We start from the raw sequence: 18,877 nt of genomic DNA, 5'->3' as shown, positions 1-18,877 counted from the left end.
GTTTTCTTTTTCTCCTTCTTCGCTTCAAACAGGACAAATCAGCATCTGTTATTGGAGGTTTCACTAAAATGCCCCCAACCCACCCCCTCCCTCCCACCCCCCCAAACTGTTGAACGTGGAATACCCGGCTGGTGGCAGCTGTTTTTCCTCGAGGAAAAGCGGCGGAGTCTCACCCAAAAATGCTTATCAACCTTTTGACGCCGAGCCAAAATAGCTGTGAGGGTTCAGCTCCAGCGTTTGGCTCGCTCTGCGACAGAGCCGGGGCGACGGAGGAGGCTGAGCTCTCTGAGCCACATGTTACAGAAATTAACACTCTCTATGCTTTTCCCCGCGTGTATCTGAGCCTCCGCGCGCGCGCGTGTGTGTGTGTTCACGCACAGTGTGGCATGCCGAAGAGTTAATGCACTCCAAGAGTGTGTGTGTGTGTGTGTGTGTGTGTGTGTGTGTGTGTGTGTGTGTGTGTGTGTGTGTGTGTGTTCCTCTCGGTCTGTGCTTCCAGTTCTTTGCAGCGGACAAGAGCTCCACTACAGTGAGAGATAAAGTTAATAATTCAACAAGCTCTCAGAAATGCTGCATATTTCAAGGATCCTTCAACAAGGAGGGGGGGGGGGGCGTCCTTCCTCAAACACTGTGTGCGTTTCTCCTTTTGCCCGCTCGCTTTTCTTTTCACGAGTTGATATAGTTGCGGCGGTACTGTATAGTGTATCCCACTATGGCGTGTGAGTGTGAGCACTGCGTCTGCGCACTACTGGAGGAGTGGATTTCTGTGTCATTCTTCTTCCTCCACCCCTCCCACATTTAGTGCTTTCCACCCTCCTACTCTCTCTCTCTCTCTCTCTCTCTCTCTCTCTCTTGCTTGCTCGCTCGCCTCTGTCTCCCACCCATCTTTTGCTTCCTCCCCTTCCTCCCTCCTCCTCCTCCTCCTCCTCCTCCGCTCCCCAGTGCAAATACAGTTCCTTGCCGTGTTGGACATGTGATGAAAAAGTGACTGCTTCGCGCGCTCCGCTGCACCTCCTATTTCATCATCAGCGCGGCTTTCCTCCCCTTCACTGTGCGCTCGCTGTCTCCTCCTCTCGTCCTCTCTCTCTCTCTCTCTCTCTCTCCCCCTTCCTTTTTCTCTCCCTCTGTTTCGGCTGCTCCCCTCTTTCTGCTCCAGCCACACGCAAGGGGGAGACTTAAGCTCTGCGAGGGAAAAAAAGAAAAAAAAGTCTGCTGCTATTTCTACAGTCAGGGCCTCCCCACAGCCCGCCCTTCCAAAGACCGGAGCTTTTTTTTTTTTTTTTTTTTTTTTTTTTTTTCACTCACTACTAGCTGGATTTTAACCCTCTGCCTCCAACTAGCTGCACAGCAGCTCTGCAAAACCTGGCAACAAGTTGCCTTTTAGGAGCCGTTTTTGTACTTTTGGCGCATTGATTTTTGCATCACTGTGGATTTTGCTGCTGTCTCCTCCATTTTTTTGAATTTCATTTTCTAAAGATATGCCACATCTTTCTCTTTTCTTTTCTTTTTTTTTCTTTTTCCCTCCACTGACGGCTTCTCCCGGTCGTGTTTATTTAGTTTCACGCTTTTCGGACGGGAATTCGCCAAGGTGATGTTTCTCCACACGTCGGGCCTCGTCCTACCTGGAGTGCCAGGGCGCCATTTCCGACGGGTAACCTGCTTGCGTTGGACTCGTGGTCCCGGACGCTCACGCCAGATGACAACCAGCGAATGTGACCGGTGTCCGATCGGAGCACATAACGTGTGTTTTAACAAAATAGCCACGACAAGCGCCGGCGGCCGCCGCAAAGTACCACACCTTGGTGGTCTCTCCTCTGTGTCTCTCCTCCGGGTTCCTCTCCGTGTCCTCTCCTGCGCTGTCTCTCAGTGTCTCCCGCTCACCCCTGTTGTCTCTCTCAACACTGACTTGCTCTCCTAACAGGGGTTTGAGTGGTGTGCTGAGCCGGAGCTCTTTCTGGGACAGGTGCCAACTGCAAACAAATGACATTAAAAAGGCGATAAGAAACATTTTTTTTTTCTTTTTCTTTTTTTTTTGTTTTTTGTTTTTTTTGCAATTGTGGAATTATAAGTTATTGCAGCTAATATGCCACCAGTCGCCCTGCGGGCCATGCCACCCGCCGACCAGTCCGTGTTGCTATCGCGTGATGGTGTGAAGTATAAAAAAACTTATGAAGTGACCGAAGCCCGCCGGGAAGGAGGTTTGAGCACTTTGCCACACTTGCTCCAGTGAAGGCATTTCGGGAGGTCGTAACGTGGGAGCGCAACATATAGACTGCTGAATAATTCATGTGTTCAGCCGAGGCTGTGACTGGACGGGTCGTGCTATTTGCATGCATCAGACATGCTGTTTGTCTGTTTGCTAACATTCCTCATTCAAAGACTTGTTAACTAGCAGACGGGCTTAGCTGGAGCCTTGCAGACAGCCTCATGGCCTCCTATTGTTTCAGGCCTCGCCAGGCCCGGACCCAGCTGGTGGCAGGCAAGCCGTGCAGCCCTGAAGCTTGAGGCTCAGACTTTGTCTGAAAGAGGGAGAGAGCCCGGAGGTGGAGGCCGGGCCGGGAGCCGGAGCTGGAGCCGGGGCCGAGGCTGCGGACGGGACAGTCTCGAATGGAAACCGCCGGGTCTCGCAGGAAGCGCCAAAAAGGGAGCTTATGGCTTTCTCCTCTTCTTGACAGAGATGTGGTTCAGAGCGAGGAGAGGCTGCCGAAATCCGCATCCCGGCCGGACGTTCGCCGCATTTTTCTCACGAAAAACAGGGTGAGTAATATCTGTTTTGATGTGCGCTTGCCCGCTCGGTTTCCACGCAAGTGTATTTGTGTGTTTACTTTTTTGGTTCGTCTAAATAAACCTTCATTCGAGGTTCTTACACAAAGTTTCCTCTCACCTGAGCGCGCATTTATACATCCAAACCCAAAACCCCCACGAAGCACCGGAGCGATTGCGGTAGCACATAAAAACGCACAATTTCAGAGCATTTGTGCGAAACTTTCATCGCTGAGACCTGAAATGTATTTCTGATGTGATCTGATTGAAGCAAAAGCTCAGAAACAGCGCTTGGATTGCTACTGAGATGATCCTCCTTCGTGGTTGTCAGTGGGTGAGAGCAAGGCCACAGTTGTGGAGGTATTTCATGGGAGTGATGCGGTCCGGGATTAGTCTGCACTGTGTGAGGAGAAGTACGTGATGTTCTGATCATTTTCATCAATTTGGTATTCTGTCGCGCGTGGCCGAGAGATAAATTTCAATTCACTCGTTTATGAAAAAGTTAAGCTTTTTTTTCCTTAAATTTGAAGTTTAACGGTCGTACTTATAGTGAGTTTATATCGAAGATGACAAAACGAAGAATAAATCAAACGACCGTGCGAGGTATTTCTTAACGAACACATGATTTTTCTCATTATAAGATGCGGAAGTGTGTGTTGGTGTATGTATTCCTACTTTAGAAGTGTGTACACCGGATTTTGTATAAGTAATGGGTTATCTCATATTTTTTCTAGGGAAAAGCAGAGCACAGACTTCTGAAAAGGTTTCTGTTGTTATATTGATACATGTATTTTTTTTCTGTTGAAGGAAGTAAAAGATTGATTCAAATGAATTGCATTAAAGGCAATTTTGCTTTTCGTGAGGTGTTTGGTGATTAAATTCATTAAAATGGTTTAAATTGATCGAATGTGTGCTGCACAGTTATTAAGGAATATTTGTATATGTATATTATTTTGCTTTTCACAATCGCTGATTTTAAAAATCCTTTTCTGTATTAGTCCGTATTTCTTAGCTGCAGCATTTTGTGCATAGCCTGCTTCAGTTTTCTGATAGGTAAGGCTGTTTCCTCACAGTTTCTGCAAAAGATACTTTTTTTTTTTTTTGGGAGGGGTTGAGCTGATATTACCCAAAAGCTTCTTGGTAATTAAAGACTCAGGTTTTCAATACTTGTGGCGATTGTGTTCATTCATATGATTTTTAAGCTTTGCCTAACTAGCTGTGGACACATGGTTTTGGCTGGCAGAGGATCACAATACTCCACCCCTGAGGCCTCTCTGGCAGTGGATGGCAGGAGTCCAGGGGAAGGTTGCATGTTGAGAGGCAGATGGCAGGGTGGCGGTGTGGCGTTTCACCATCTTCTCTCTCTGCTGAAGTGCTGCTGGTAATACCTGACCAATGCAACAGCATGGCTCAACCCACAGCGAGGCATGCTGAGCTCAGGAGCAAACTTCAGCTCTGCTGCAGCGACAGGCACACACACACACACACACACACACACACACACACACACACACACACACACGAACATGATCAGCGATTTGTAATTTAATCTAATTTTAATCTAATTCTGTTACAAAATCTTGCTTTTTACATAGTTTTCACTAAAGCGCACAGGTGCTGCTACGAGATATTTTCCAGCTTTCATGAAATAGTTCGTTCAAATAGAACGGTTCATTACATTGATTCAGAGTTCAGAGTGATTAGGTAATCCTTTAATCCTTAATTATTGGATATGGAATGAGGTTGAAAGAAAAAGAAACTGCAGTTTATGGGTAAGCTGAAAAAGCAGGGTGAAGTTAAACTGCAGGTTACAGCTGGGGGAGTAAGTCCCTAAACCTGAACCTGACTGTGACCTTGAACTTGAACTTGAACTTGAACATGAACTTGAACGAGAAAATCCAACATTTCTGAGGAATTCTTATTTTTCCTGTTTTTTTCCCCATAAATACATTTTATTTAAAGTTAAGTGAAACGTCCTTATAGCTAATGTAGTCACAATTATACATTTTCGCCTCTCAACCTACACAAATACATAAAGTTTTACACTGTTAGAGAATCCCTCAGTGGTGTTAACAAAAAATAAATAAAAAACCTCTTTTTATTATTGTTATTATGATTACAATTATTATTATGATTATCATTATTATTCTTATTAGTTTTATGTGGTTAAATGAATAAATTATGTCTTGCTTTCAATATGTTTAATTTTTAATGAGGGTTGAAATGAAGGAAATTATGCTGAAATTCAAATGTGCAAGTTTTGTATGAAGTTCCAAAAGAAAGATAGAAATGGGAATCTCAGAATGCATAGAGGTAATTTTTTCAATTTAAAAGAAACTCAACCAAAGTGCAAAACAAAACCAACAAAAAAAGATAAGAGTTTAATACTTTTAATACTTTTAATACTTTTAATACTTGACTGGACTGTGTGTGTGTGTGTGTGTGTGTGTGTGTGTGTGTGTGTGTGTGTGTGTGTGTGTGTGTGTGTGTGTGTGTGTGTGTGTGTGTGTGTGTGTGTGTGTGTGTCCTCCACTTGTTGATGAGCTGGTACATTTAGCTTTAAGATTCTTCGTCGATTTAATTTTCATTCATTTTTTTGTGATGTAAAGTTCACTAAAGTATTACTTTAATTACCTGTAAATCTTTGGAGTACAACTAATATTTTTAAATATTTAATTTTAATTTTACAGTTGTCCAGAATTTAGGTTTTTCTCATATTTATGGCCTCAGATTGAACATGAAGAAAAACTGGACCTCGTGTATTTTGCTTTCAATACACTTTTCCTTGTCAGTTAATCTTGAGGATATAAAATTAGTTTAATTCAGTTCTGTTTTAAAATGTATATAATCTAATCTGAACTATAGTATCATCAGCAGGAGTAAAAATGTGAGACTTATTGACTCATTTATATGTCAATCAGTTGTTTTATTTTCAATGATCAATTAGTTCTGCATTTCTTCACAATAACCAGCCACAATGATAGTTGTGAGCAAAATGTTTGAAATATTTTTATTTATTTTTTTTTCACATTTACCTAAACATTATCGTGTTATTGTGATCTCTGACTTGAGAGTCATGTGTGGTATGGCTTCATGGTGTACATACTGCACTCGGATGTGATGAGCTGTGTGCTCGCAAATACTGCACATCAATAATGCACAGTTTCATTTGTAAAGTAGGTAAATTGGTATTTAAGATCATGTGATTTTGTTTTATTTATAAGCTTGCTGTGATGTTGTGAATTCCATCCAATTTTTCTGCTGCCTAATATGAAACCCAGATTGCTGTGGTGAACGTGGGCCAAGTCAGCACTCACTGTAAATATAGTTTTCTGCCATGATAATGAAGCTGCTTTTATTTCTGCACTAAAGTGCCATCAGCATGTTGTTGTAAGTACAATTAAACTGAGACACTCAACACAATGAGACCTATATTGTATGTCTGAGCTGTCTGGCAGACTGTCAGTGATCGGATTGACATACAGTACATCAGCATCCAGGCTGCATGTATGTGACCCTTTGAGTCTGATGCATTCATGGATTTATACATTTATTTTGAAAACTTTTTTTTTTGCAAGTCTATGATTTTAAATGTTTTTTCTTACAGAAAACATACACATGTGTATTTTTGTCATTTCATAACCTCTTATATATATTATTATATACAATTATTAGATTTGAATGTGTACATAGCATGGGCAATGTGATAAAATAAAATCCTTCACAATTCTATTCACGTTCAACATATGTTTGTATATGCTCTTTCAATATATTTGTAATGAAACTGGCGTAAATGATCACTACTGTGCCAGCTTTTAGAAGCTGGAAGGAAATGGAGCCGGATTGAACTGTACCTCTTTGGCAGCCCAGCATTGAATTTTGCAAAACCCTGTTACACAGCTCCTTTTAACTGTACTTATGTCAAACACGGCAGCATCTGCTCCAGGGCTTTTAATTTGCAATTGTTAGTCAGTTCAAAACCCAGGTTCAAATCTCTTGTCAGTTCAGTGCAGTTAGATCTTTGTAGCAGAAGCTGGCGCCCCCCCCCCCCCCCCCCCCCTTGTTGCCCTCATGTACTGTGAATGTGGAGGAGCAGATGAGTGGATCTACAGTGGCCACTACAGGCTGTGGCACACTCATACAGAATTCACACTACAGTGCAGGAGAAAACAGGCCTGAGACGAGTGGAGGGGAGAGAAGATGGGAAAGAAAAAAGCCACAGACCTCAGTAGATACGTGTATGTGCTGTGTGCGTGCATTTTTGACTCCGCAAATGTGAAATTCACTGCACAAAAGCCCCCAAAAACATACACACACACACACACACACACACACACACACACACACGCACGTCTCCAAAGCTGCTTTTCCTCACCCCTCTCACTATACATGGAAGCCATTAGTCCATTACTCCGCTGACTACTGAGTACTGGCCATTTTATTCTCCCCTGTGTTAATCAGGATGTCAGCTGGGAGTGTCACATGTAATTTATCCACAAAACCACAGCAACTCCACAGAGACGGTAAGCGCAGTCATAATGACATAATATTGGACTGGGGGAGAGTTTCAGGGGGTGACAGATGATGTAGATTTTCCTCCCCCGTACATATCCCTCTTTTCCTGCGTTCTGAAACAGGACCTGTGCGACTTTCTCATGGGTGCTTCACCCTGTTTGTTTACGCCAGGGCGGTTTTTGGCTCAAACTGACCGTTTAGACTGGTAGATTTATTCTTACCTGGTGACAAATCAGGTTGAAAGAGGCTTCTCTTTGCTGTTTGACCACTCCGAGTCGTCAATATGTGTTTCTGAGAGTCTTTCTGGTCTGCGGCGTCACGTGTGAGCGTCAGTCCGCGGCAGGTTGTCAGAACAGATACTTGTTTTATGTACCTGCCAGGCAAAGCGATATTCCAGATAGCACCGAGCTGCACCCACTCAACTTTTCTTCTCCAACACTCATATATTTCTTCAGCTTTTTGGCCTCCGCTGTCGCCAAGGCAATTTAGTCAAAAGTAAAAGTGCAGAATCAGCGACATTGTTCCACTTGGAGGTAAAATTGGAAGTGTTGAAAGGCCTCTCCTGCAACTCTCCCAACTATCAAAATACTGTAAATCCCTTCTCTCACCTTTCCTCCACTTCATCATTTTCGTAAAGATCATCCATGCCGAGCTATATTATGTTGAACTCGTGAAGTGAAATGTGCTTGTTGAGGTTTTATTTTTCTGACTCATTTTTGCTGCACTTTTGACTTCTCCTGTGTAATACGCCGCTGCTGCCATGTCTTTCTGCTCAGGTTTCCTTGCTTACAGGCCTGCATTATGGTGAAGGAATAGGATTTATGGTCAAATTCAATATGAGTTTCCTTTCCAAGAGGAGCACTCCAAAACTTCAGTATGAAAATATATTGTAATAAAGACTGGTCTTTAAAAAGAAGGCAGTCTTTTTTTTTTTTTTTACAGTTCTTGCAGCTGTCTGTGGGCTATATACTAATATAGTGGAGACTATCCCCTCTGCACATACTCGCCCAGGCTTCATGAGTCATCAACATGTATATACACACAAACAACACACCCACACTCACACACAGAGTGCAGCGAGTGCACAGCTCGGACATGAATCTCCCTCCATGGGCTGGGGGAGTTGGGTTACTCATGAGCCCATAAACATGTGCTGGCAGCGGGCCAAGGCACTGCACTGTAATTACAAACGTTAGAAACAATATATAAAAGACCCTTCCCCGGCAAGGCCATGTCCCGCGCTGCAATTAGCATCCGTGTACAGAATTATCACCCTTCAGCAGCCGCCACCGCAGCCAGTGGAGGCCTTTAATTGGCAGTGTCCTCCTTGGCGTGGTGGAGGACAGCAGTCTCATACCTTTATCTATTATTTTTGCAATTCTAGATTTTACTAATGATGATTAACTAACTACCGGTACCTTCCTGTGTCCCGTTCCACATCCACATATTTGTTCTGGCGGAAACGCCATGCGGAAACGCCGCCACATGTTAAAAGTCGCCTCGCGCGCGGACGCTGCGCGGCGCCCGCACACGCCCTCGTGCATGAACCAAACATACTGTGCCTTATGTGCAGAAAATCACTTATTATCCTCGCAAGTACGCGCAGATGCGCCACCGCACCCACGCACATGACACTGTGTGCTTTCAGTAATGCGGCGTGCCAAATTGTGTGCACGTATGCAGCGAGTGGGTGCTACCGGGCAAGGCCAAGGCCACGGCGGATCTTGTGTGTTGGTGTTGGGTGAGGATGCAGCAGTACGAGCTGGCCGTTGTAAAGGGCCGGCAGAGAGGGTGCGGCGTGTTACATGTTCCACTAATGAGTTTCCTTGGCCAGGCAAAACTGTGGGGCGAGCTTATTAGTAAAACAGGCTACAGAGAAAAGACCCTGCAGCCCTGTGCTGCTGCTGCTGCTGCTGCTGCTGCTGTCTCTCCAACTGATCACACTCCCTGGTTCTGCTTCTCTCTATTGTTTTCTCTTTCCCTCTGTTTGTGTGGATGTGAATTGTCTATCCCTTCGACTCCACAGTTCTCACTCCCTGTTGTCCTCTCTCTGTCTCTCTCTCTCCCTCATTGTAGGCAGTAAGACGGGGTTTTAGCCGCAGGCACTAACAATTTAGCCAACAAGTGAAACCATGGACAGACAGACTGGCGTTCGCAGCAACATTGTAAGTACTGTAATGTATTTCAAATTTAATCTGCTCTTATTTAATGATGTATTTTAATGCTGTTGTATTGTCTTGCATTCCGTTTAATGAGATGGTGTCTGTAATTAGATGCTGCATAGTTTTCATTCATTATGTGCCTCTAACTATTTTGTCTACACCTATTTTATCTCTCTCTCTTTCTGTAGGAGTTAATACATGATGTTAGTATACATTAGATGAAATAGTAATAGCTGGATGTTGTGTCTTTATCCCATTCGAAAGGTCAAGTGGTCCCAGTGGCTTATTAGTGCAGTACATTAATATGAAAACAAAACAAAAACAAACAGAATCTGCAGTGTTCGTGCACAGAAAACACCTCCCGCCTGGTCTTAACTGTCCACCGAGCGTAGTGAAAGTCTTCCCTCTCTGTGCCTGGTCCTCAATCTGTTAGAAAATGGCTTCCACTCTGTGCCTTCCAGCTTTCAGCTCCCCGCCGCCATTTTGTGTATCGCTGCCAAAGTAGTCAGGTAGCAGGATGAGAGGAACGGAGTAAAGTGGGAAAGGAAAAGTGGGTGCTACGTTGAGGGGCAAACGAAACCAAGATGAACAATTGGCTTGGGGAGAAACACTGTGCTCCAAACGTCTTATTCTTACAGAGAGATGCTTGAATTATTACTGACTGGCCACTTAAAAACAAACAGCCTCCTTTCTGGACGTCTCCCAGCTCTTCTCAAAGGGCTGACCTTGAGTGGACACTGTAAATGCCTCTTTTTCATGGGGGGTGAATGTGCCGGCAGAGGCCGCAGCTCCTGGTTCCTCCGAGCCCGTGTGTGTCGGTAAACCTGCGTCCTGCGCATTTGGACCGGCCTCCAGCCTGGTACTGCGCCGTGCGCCGTCTGCTGTGGCCTCAACAACCCCAGCAGTGCCTGTAACATATGCACTTAGTAACCCCAGACCCCACCCTGCAACCTCGAGCTGCAGTAACTAGCTGTCTGCGGCTCTGGAATCCGCTATGCTCCAGGCATTTGATTACATGTGCAGATGTTATTAAAGTCCTCATCTCATCTGACCCCAAGACCACAGATACTGGATCCAGTTTGCTGAAGGTGTTTTTCCCTCTCTGTGGCCCATTGCTAAAACTACCTGACAGACAAAATCATCCTGTATTTCAGCACGTTCTTTCAATTAGATAAATGATTTTCTGTCTTAGTGTCATTTAATCTGAATGAAATCTGCGCTATTAGACTTGAAATTATCACACTTTCCCACAGCCAGTTGTTTCTTATAAAGCATTTGGCCTCCATGTTCTGTATATGTCTTTGTTTTAATGAATCACATAAACTGAAGAGAGATTATTTACAAGCAGAACCATTGTTAAACTGATTACATTGCTTATGTATGTCTCCAAAATCCTTTTTTGAAAGTATACACTTTAACCATATGCAAATATAAAGCAGGAATTTTATCTGATTTTATCTAAGAATAAATGCATCAACTACAGAAATGCAGATCAAAAAAAATGATTATAAATTTGTATTGCTGGTGAGCAAGATAATGACTAAAGGAGAACAAATGGTCTAAATTGTTGGTGACCATGTGCTTCATGCTTAATAAATACTCATGTATTTCTCATGAAAGTACAAGTACAGTAGATTATCGGTAGTATTTTTCCTTTCACCTCAGGGCCAAACCCATTGATATCTTATTTATATGAAAAAAAAAAAAAAAAACAGTTTATATCTGGTACGTTAAGGTGTTCGTGGCCTGCAGTGATGCTGTATAAGCTCTCTTACTGTATCAGTGTGTCTCTTAGCTGCTGTGTAACTGATTTAGACACTAGGTGTAAAATATAGCAGAGGTGCCTCCAGCAGTAAAACCTGGCCTATTTAGGCCTGTCACAGACAAGCTCTCATTGAGACAGGCAGTCAGTGGCTCCGCTAACAGCTCAGAATGCACTCTGTCCCCTTTGGCTACTCACCCCTTAATCTGGCCATGTGTTTGCATATGGGACAGAGTGGCCTCCATATTGTGTTTGTGGAATGAATTATGAATGCTATTGCATAAGTGTGGCCTGTTTCTGGGGCATATCTCTACAGCATCTACCCAGAGACCAAAGCATGAATACATTTACCAAGCGTAGAACTCTTGGAAATGATACTGTGAAGCTGGCCTGTCTGCATTTGTTTATGGTTATATAGAGCAGATGGCCATGCAACATGGTCACATATCACACACTGGCTGCCTTGATGGTTCTGTCACACACACACACACACACACACACACAAATGCTTATAGACAGAAATGTAGTGCTATTTGAAAATGATTCATTCAATCTTCTTCTGTAAACCACTGGGGAAAATGTATTAAATCTCTCTATCAGAGTATATTAATGTGTATTACTCCTGGTGCTGGCAGCTGTCTTGGAGCCATTTCAGGCCTTTCAGTTCTAACTCCGGTGAACTGCGCTGTATTTACAGCCTCTGCCTTCAGATCTGACTGCTAACCACAGAAGTGAGCCTGACTACACCCAGCTGTAGCCTGGACGTACTGTAGCGAGCTCCTCAAGGTTACAAACTGTACAGATCCCTGTCTGCCTGCTCTGGCCCGCTGTCTGTCAACTGAAGTTCATATCCAGGGAGAAAGGTATTTGTCCCACCCTCTAAATATAGCTGGCGACAGATGCAGCTCGATGGGGCACTGCCCACGCTGAAAGGGGCCCCGCGGGCGGACCAGAGCTGAGCAGGGCACGCAGACGTGTCAAGACTATAGACTTCCTCTAATGATGGAGGCCTTATAGGTCACCAGCAGCCACATGGCAGAGCTTTTCCATCAGCGTGGTGGCACAACAGCCAGGACTTAGATTTTTTTTTTTCACACATGGAAATATTCATTGTAATGTTTTAATGTTAATATTGACATTATGCTTTGGGGGAGAAGTATGTCAAAATCTGAAGTCCGTAATTGCTTCCTTTGCACTTCACCTGGAAATCTTTGGTGACATGGGCATAATCTCGGTGGTTTTGAGCGTTTCTGTGTCCTCGATCGCATTCTTATCAGAAACCATTAACCTTATCACCCCAAAGACAGAATGACAGCGTCGCACTGTAAGCCGGTTTCTTTGCATGATTATATTTCTGGCTCAAGAAAATGATGGATGTGGTGAAGACAAAGATTGTCTGAAGTGCAATTTTCACTTTTCAGCCATTTGCCAAATATAAAAAGTAAAAAGAATAATGAAAAATGTCTCTTTAAAATGGTAAGTGGCCTCAGTTTAATCATCTCTTTAGTTCAGTTCAAGCTTTTTTTTTCTTTTATGCACATAATAGTTCTGAAAAGCCAGAGTATAAAAGTGCAAAGTGATTAAAACTGTTCAGTTCAATTCAACTTTATTTATATATCACCAAATATAACACATTAATTTCTTGGCACTTTTACAGAAAAAAAAACCCAGCAATTCTGTTACGACGTATCTTTGTGAAGTTCTAACAGACACCTCACGTAAATGAGCAGTGTTGTTGTCGACCGCCGTGTCCTGCAGCTTCCTGTACTGAAGCATGCAAATGTAGCTGAGTTCCACTGCACACATGTGACCGTGCCGCTGTGTGTGATGGAGATGAGAAGCAGCTGGCAGCGCCGGGCTGAGCGGTCTGGGCGACTCCTGCTGCGCGCCCTGTCATTACAATGATTGGGGTCAGTTTCTTTACCTCTAAAGATGGGGCTGCAAGGCCTCGCTGGGATTAGCCAAGTCCACCTCGTCCGACCGTCTTCACCTGGCATATTTATGGCCCTGCTGGGGGACGGAGGGCTGGAGGCCGGGGTGAGTGGGGGCAGTTCGTCTTGCAGTCTGACACGCAGACACACTTAACCAGGCGTGAGTCCGCGCGCACTCCGTCACGTGTGCGTACACATGTTGATCAGCGCTCGGCAAACTCGGCACGCACATGCATTAATGCGGCGCATCGCACACTTAAGCTCCAGGTACATACTGTACATTTACACACCCTTTTATATACGCCCAACAAATTTGCAACACACACTCGCTGGAGGTCTGCGAGTTCAGTATCTGCCTCATGCGGAGGTGACAGTGAGGTCAACCTGTCTGACTTTGAGCAGAATCCCCCAGTGGCCTGCCCCCGCCGTTCCCCCTGGCATGTGTAACAGGACCTGCCCATGCAGACTCCCCCCCCCCCCCCCTCCTTCCTCCTGCTGCTGTCTGCCCCTTGGCCCTGGTATAAATAGACGGGTCATGCCTGCTGCGCTACCCTGAGGGGGTGGTGTCGGGGGGCACAGTAGCCATGTTTCCCTTTATAAATGCTCCGCCGTGTCTCGCCGGATCCCTCCTGTCTGCACCCAGACACCACTTCTAATGTAGCTTATGCTAATGTGCAGATTAGAGGAACAGGTACTCCTCACCCATTCCCCTGTGTAAGGAAACTGGTGAACTCTATCGATGAGCACATTCTGTGTGTTTGTGTAAGGCTGCAACGCTCGAGCATAAAGAATCCAGAAAATCTCGTCATGCCTCAGTCCTCCATGAAGGCTCAGGAAGACATACGTGAGGATGTACGTGAGGATGAGGACAGTTTTTTAAACCATCATGCTACTAGTTTGAAAAATGAATCAATGAACAAATCGCATAACAGTAAATTTCTGCACTGAAAATGAGAATAATGCCACTTCGCCACTTCACTTTCAGAAATATAATGTATTTATACAAGACTGGAAATGAAGTACAACGGCCTCCATGAAGCTGTTAATCAGATAGATATCTATCTGGACTACATGGAAATCTGAGACAAAATTCGAAATGTACAGTAGGTGCTGCAAATGCCTGAAAAGTCAATGCCCTACATCGCTGCATTTACACAATGTCGACTCTTATCCCATCTTCATGGAATATTCTTTCTCAGTATTTTAAACAGGCTTGCCTACAATCCCACAACATACGTGCAGCATTTGCTAAAACGTTTAAGTAAAATTCCTTCAATTACACTATGAAATCAGAATTCAAATTGAAAGAAATAACAAGATGTCAGGTTACAAACCATGTAAAACTTTCTTCTTTTCCTGAATTATCCATCCAGTGATTGACCACAGACCACCACAACCACAGAGCTCTGGTTACAGGGTTTCAGCACTCCACCGTACTATCACTGCAGTGGAACTCAGCTTCGGTATTGATTCACGGACACCTTAGCGCTTGGACTCAACTGTGATTGGATTAAATGGACTTTTCACACTGTATAAAATGAGAAAAACTCTCTAAAAGTGCATGTGTGTATGTGTGTGTGTGTTTATGCACGCCCGTATCCACGCCCTCCTCCGTGAGCATGTGTTTGTGTGACATTACGGGACGACGAGGTGTGGAAAGCAGGACTTTGCACCACCGCCACTCTAAAGAGCTAATGGAGGTGTGATGCTGAAGCAGCGGATCAGTTACAGACACTTTGATTTCAAGCGAAGGAATGCTTGCTGAGTTTGCACACTTCCAAGAGGGCTAAGTTTTCAGGGTGATACTCTCTTAATAAAGGGGCCGTTTATAGATGGAGCTGCATAACTGTGTGGAGCACAGTTTGGTTCACACAGTGGTTTCAGTGAGAATGTTTCCCTGTCACCGGATGATCGCAACTGGCTTCACTTGAAAGCAATAGCTTTCCTGGACGCGCAGTCTGCTGGTCATGACCCCAGAGCCATGCACCATATTAGTTTGTGTGTCCAGTCAGCATACTGTGAGGACAGTGTTCCTTGACCCTGTCTTATGAAGTCTGGGCCCCACACAGCTGAGCGTTTTGCAGGACTGCACAATGAGAGGGGGGGATGTGTTTTAGTAGACTGTTACATGGACATGCACTGCTTTAAGCCTTTACAATCTTTGTACCAAACAAAAGCTTGATTATAAAAAAAAGACAAAAAAAAAATGAATTTCAGGTTCAAATAGTTTCACTAGAAAATGTGTTATTTCATTTTGATTATAATATTATTATCATAGCTTAAAATTGTATTAGTTGTAATATTCTTTGTGCTAAATCCTCATGCGCTCCATGTGTGTCTGTTGCTCTGTTCGGGTGTGTGCCTGCTCACACTCACGATCCACAGCGCCATGGTGTAAGTAAGGTAGCGCTGAATAATGCAGGGAGCCACAGACTCTCTACTGAGCAGACACAATGGGGCCTCCCAGCTGAAGACACACTGTTCTGTTCTGCTCTCTGATGTGTCTGTGTACAGTTGTGCCTTCACATATTGATTGTTAAAGCTCAGGTAAATGCAGCCAAAACCTATTTCTAAATGTCTTCTTCGAGATGAATGCTTCTATCTTGAGACACTAGAAATAATACAGGATGCTGGAAATAATTACAGAACAGTATTTTCCCATCCAAAAACCTTCATATCTTAAGTAAACTGTCACCAGAGTGTTTGCAAACGATCATTCAGATTTGAAATGTAAAACTCATCATGTTTGGCTGTGTCAGTGTTTCTCCATTTCCTTTGTTGCAGAAGTAACAGATTTTTCTCCCTCGTGGTTTTCTTTTTCCCCTCGTCTTTTCTTTTTTTTTTTTCAGATGGAAGCTACCTGACATGCTGCTGAAACCGTGATGGAGGAAGGCAATATGCACGGGCCCCCTTCCCTCCTCCTCCTCCTCCTCCTCCTCCTCCTCCTCCTCCTCCTCCTCCTCCTCGCTGCATGTTGCAGAGCAGGTGAGAAACATTAGCAGAGGCAGCAGCTGCGGCCCTCTGCTCCACACATGTGGGCCAGGATATGAGCTGGCTGCAGCTCGCCCACTCCCAGCACCGGTCAGTAACGTTAACAGTCGCCTCTCAGAAATTGTGCTAAGAAAGTAGAAAGAGCACAGATTATTGTGTTGGTCGATGTCAACATAATTGAAGTTTTTTTTAAAAAAATTTTCTCGATGGTTCTTTGAAGTGAATAATTTCAAACTGTTAGTAATCGGAAAGATTCTACACCTGAGACCTTCAAATTCGGTATGAAAAATAAACCATTGCATGTTAATTATGCAGTGGAAGTGGTGGAAAGCTGACCAAAATCATCCATATTTCATCATCTTCACTAAAGAAAAAAATCATCTCAATGGCATTTATCCATCCTTAAGGATTGCCTATACATTATTAAATGCTGCTGGCCTACAGAACCATGCATTATTTATAAAGAACTCAATATGACTTATTGAGTGTATGTTTATGTGTAGTCTTTTACAGTAGTTGTCTTAGAAAGTGCATAAGTTCCATCATGTTTTTTTGTTTTGTTTTTTTTTTTTTTTTGCATATTTTTAAGATAAATGTATAAATCAGGTGCACTAATTTGAAAAAGGAATTCCAAGGAAGGCCAAGTACTATAATGCATATGCTATTATAACAAATTCTACAAATGTAGGACATATCTCAATAATTAGCAGAACATTATTTTATATATATGTATCTTTTTGTTTGTTTGTTTATTAATAGTAAAATAACAGTGGCAAAGTGTTTAGAGATGATATGAAACAAATGTTTTTCATCACTAGTATGGATATACCGTGGACTCACTCAGTCGTTTCATTTAAATATGGAAATTTCTTGGCATTGCAATTTGTTTGAGACATATGTTCCTTGTTGGGTCATTTGAATTCCCCCAGTAGCTGGAACAGTGACCTGGGAGACCTCGGAGTAATCATAATATGTCCTGAAAACGCTCGGGCTGCAGTCGCAGAGGCGACGCGTCCCAGAGGAGAGTGCTGTGTGTTTGTGCTTTGCTGCTGTTTTGCATTCAGTCAGGTGTGTCAAAGCGGATTACCTGCATGAACAGCGACCTGAAAGGACTTTTGTTTTAAAAGACTGTCCTTTGGGGTGAGGTAGTAGGTTGTATAGTTTTAGGGTCATACCCTTCCTGTCAGATAACTATACAACTTACTGTCTTTCCTGAAGTGGCTGTAATGTCATCAGATGCCATTGTCGGAGCGTTCGGATCCACGCCGCGACACTGGAAAGAGCCTGTTTACTGCTGAGGAGGAAACTCAGTGGGAGCGTTTGTTTTGGATTCTAACTGCTTTAAATTGATTTCCATTAACGCCTCAAAAAATGTTTACCTTCTTTTTAATTCTGTATTTTTTTGTATTGCTGCTTTTGATTCATATTTGGTTACACAGCATTCAGTGTGTTTATTTTCTGCACATTGTGTGATGGCCTGTTAACTGTTAATCTCCTGAATTCTCATCCACGTTTGCCAACCTGTTGGATCTTTCTGATGTTCGTACGGGGTGAGGTAGTAGGTTGTGTGGTTTCAGGGTAGTGATTTTGCCCAATCAGGAGATAACTATACAACCTACTGCCTTCCCTGAAGGGCAGCAATACTTCAACACACAGACAACAGGGGGGCAGCTCGTTCTCACTCCTGAACAGTGGTTACCTGGAAATCCAGTCTCCACAATCACACATAACAACAGAGAGAACCAGCAGGTAAAGTCACTTCTGTGCTCGATTTGTATTTTCTGTTTCAAACACCAATAAATATATCAGATGTTGAATCGGTTCGTCTGTCCGAGTGTTTTTTTTTTTTTTTTACGAATTCCTTGTTACTTGTGTCAATGTTTGAGGCTATTTATATTAGCAGCTGCTTTCAACTGATTTATATACAGCATAATGTGCAGAAGATTTTTCTGCAAGCGAAAAAAGGAAGTCGTGTAATTTAAGATGGTAGTTTCTTCCTTAATTTTATTAAAACCGTGAAGCTTCCTTATATTTTTTATTTATTGCAACAAATGAAAATATTAAAGACAATGTATTGGTTTCTTTATTCATAATTAATAAAAAAAAAAACTAATTATACAGCTTATTATTCAAATGCTTAAATTTGATATATTTCTATATTTATATGTGCAGAAAGCACTAGCAATACAGTTCATTTTACAATGATGTATTTTTTTCATATAAGCCTGTGTGCTTCCTTTCTTGCTGTAAAAACCTGTAAGCATCATTTCGGTCTCATGCTGAACAAATCACTTTGCCTCAGTTCTCATCTCTTCACCTATTTGCCTTGCTTGTGTCAAACAGCAAAATATTTAGTTCATTGCATTCTGACTTGTTAGAGGGTGGAAAACAAATGTTGTAAACAAATCTAAAAATACCCAGGTTTACTACCTCCATTCAGTTATTGGATCAGCCGGTAGCCTCGACACGTCCTCAAAGCCCGGAGCAGAGCAGATGGAAAGAAGAACCCGAGCCACGACACTGTCTCACCTCCCAGGCTACAGCGTGATTCATATGGCAGCAGATGATGGTTACAGTATTCCAGTCCCGGCCAGAAGCACACACACTAACACACACACACACACACGGATATCAAGGTGATTGCCAGTCAGTATTAGGCCAACTTGGCCATCAGACATGCCTCACTGTCTGAGACTGCAGCCCAGCATCTCATATCAAGGTCAGGCTTGGAGTTGTCACTTAAAGTGAGAGAG

The 18,877-nt window shown here is 43.4% G+C and overlaps 1 long non-coding RNA gene across 1 annotated transcript; it reads left to right on the top strand.

The window, feature by feature from the left end:
- The first annotated feature begins 1,068 nt into the window (after positions 1–1,068).
- On the top strand, positions 1,069–17,945 carry LOC115391310 (uncharacterized). The gene is made up of 3 exons (XR_003931760.1): positions 1,069–2,757; positions 9,355–9,443; positions 15,983–17,945. It is a non-coding gene; the product is annotated as an uncharacterized LOC115391310 (long non-coding RNA).
- Positions 17,946–18,877: the final 932 nt, after the last annotated feature.

Source organism: Salarias fasciatus, chromosome 7, assembly GCF_902148845.1.
Source record: "Salarias fasciatus chromosome 7, fSalaFa1.1, whole genome shotgun sequence".
Classification (NCBI taxonomy): domain Eukaryota; kingdom Metazoa; phylum Chordata; class Actinopteri; order Blenniiformes; family Blenniidae; genus Salarias; species Salarias fasciatus.
Note: the sequence above shows the minus strand (reverse complement) of the source record. Positions and strands in the feature narration are given on the sequence as shown.